General features: G+C 50.0%; 1 non-coding gene across 1 annotated transcript; it reads right to left on the reverse strand.

The window, feature by feature from the left end:
* Positions 1 to 241: 241 nt before the first annotated feature.
* On the reverse strand, positions 242 to 432 carry LOC121436348. The gene has a single exon (XR_005972685.1). It is a non-coding gene; the product is annotated as a U2 spliceosomal RNA (small nuclear RNA).
* Positions 433 to 2,190: the final 1,758 nt, after the last annotated feature.

The raw sequence follows: 2,190 nt of genomic DNA on the forward strand, positions 1-2,190 counted from the left end.
AGACAAATACGGTAAGCTACAAGGCAAGAACGTAAGGGGGATATTTAAATCCAACCTGAACCCGACAACAGCAAAAGCTACCAGAAACACCACACATACAGATGTGTAAACGGCTCTTTGTGGCTTTCTGTAGACAACAAGAGACAGGCCTGCAGAAACCCAACACATCGCAAAAATCAGTAAGATGTAAGAGTAAAAGGCGTGCGAACAACTTTCTTTAGAACCAGAGCAGATGCCCCCGAGGGGGTGCACCGTTCCTGGAGGTACTGCAATACCAGGTCGATGCGTGGAGTGGACGGAGCAAGCCCCTATTCCAACTCCTAGTTCCAAAAATCCATTTAATATATTGTCCTCGGATAGAGGACGTATCAGATATTAAACTGATAAGAACAGATACTACACTTGATCTTAGCCAAAAGGCCGAGAAGCGATAACTCCTCAAACACACGCGCCCGCTATACTCACCTGCGCACACTCATTTACATCGCGGTCGCCCACGATCACGCACCCCCGGACACGCGCCCGACACAGACTCTCCTGCTCTATCCTGACACCGCCTCGTTTCCAGGGAAACCCTGTGAGATCGCGTGGGCCGAGGAGTTTTCTTTGTCCTTTTCGCTCCCAGAGTTCCTGGGAGCCTCGGCCACGGCATCATTTGCATGCCCCGCCCAGCGCGCATGCCACCGCTGCCTCTGCTGCGCAGCACAGCGTTGCCCGAACGCCCGCCCTTCTGCCCGATTCTTAGTATTTCGGCGTTGACAGTACCCACGAGAAGGTTCCTCCGCACCACACACTCCCCCCGCCCCATATCTAGTTTACTGGGCATCTCGTTTGGATCCGAGATGGGATCCACTGCTGATCCGCTCAAAGGGTGGGGGGAGCCTTGAACATTGGCCCTTGGAATTTCAGCTCCTTTTTGCTGTAAACGTGGCTCTCTGGGATTGTTTTTTGGCCCCCCTCCCCCGCCGCTCTTCGTTCCTTCCTCTACTTGTTTGTCTTGTTTTCACGTGGAAACCCAGACCTGAAATTTTCGGTGATATTGCCTCAGCCTGACCCAACAGCCCCGTTTCCTATCTCTGCATCCCTGGCCAGCTCAGTACTTGCTATGTCGACCAAGCTGACCTCAAACTCACAAAGATCTGCCTGGCCCTACCTCCCTAGAGGTGTGGACTACCACACCAGGCATAGTTCCTTTTAAAATAGCGAACTAAAACCAACTTTGGATTGAGCTTTATGGTGCAGACCTGTATACAACGCCACAGGCTGCTCCATAGGAGGATCCAGTGTTCCAGGCTGTGCAGTGAATGCCATATGCAACTAAAGGAACACTTTTGGGCAGGAATACCTTTAGGTCCAGCGTCTATGCTTGGAGTCTCTTCCTAATTCCTACTTAAGAAATCCTGGTACTTTAGTGAATGAGGAAGAAAGCATCAGTGTATTCTTAGTGTAATCCTAGTTCTTGGCCGACTGAGGCAGTCGTATACTTGAAGGAAAAAAACCTGTGTGTATATGCGTCCGTGCATGTTTGTAGCTCAGTCGGTTGCTCTGCATGCGCATGCGCAAAGACGTGCTTTGATCCCCAGCATCATATAATCTAGCCTCGTGTCTCATACCTGAAATGGAAGTACTCTGGGGAGTATAAGTGTGTGTGTGTGTGTGTGTGTGTGTGTGTGTGTGTGTGTGTGTGTGTGTCAGGAATGCCAACGTCAAGCTGGGCGGTGGTGGCACACTGGGGAGCCAGAGGCAGGCAGATCTCTGTAAGTTCGAGGCCAGCCCAGTCTACAGAGTAAGTATCAGTACAGCTAGGGCTGTTACACAGAGAAACCCTGTCTCGAAAAACCAAAAAGAAGGAGAAAAAAAGAAAGAAAAAAAAAGAGAAGAGAACAGAGAAATGCCAAGGTAATTTTTGGCTGTATAATGAGTTTGAGGTCCTGGCATACACAAGCAAGCAAAAAAGAGAAGGAGGCAGGGCTGTAGATGGAGCAATTAAACAAGGAAAAGAGCCCAGATTCAACGGTCAGTCTGAAAGACCCTCGCTTTCAAGGGCAGTGGGAGAAATCCCCCAGTCTCAATAATTCAGGCCAACAGATGCAATCAGCAAGAGGTGTCTTTATTGATCACACAGGCGCCTGTGGGTGCATCAGCAGCTTACGCCAGCTGAGCACACCGGGCAAATTCAAACAGCCATAT

Source organism: Microtus oregoni, unplaced genomic scaffold, assembly GCF_018167655.1.
Source record: "Microtus oregoni isolate MIOR12 unplaced genomic scaffold, Mior012 000048F_ref0000485, whole genome shotgun sequence".
Classification (NCBI taxonomy): domain Eukaryota; kingdom Metazoa; phylum Chordata; class Mammalia; order Rodentia; family Cricetidae; genus Microtus; species Microtus oregoni.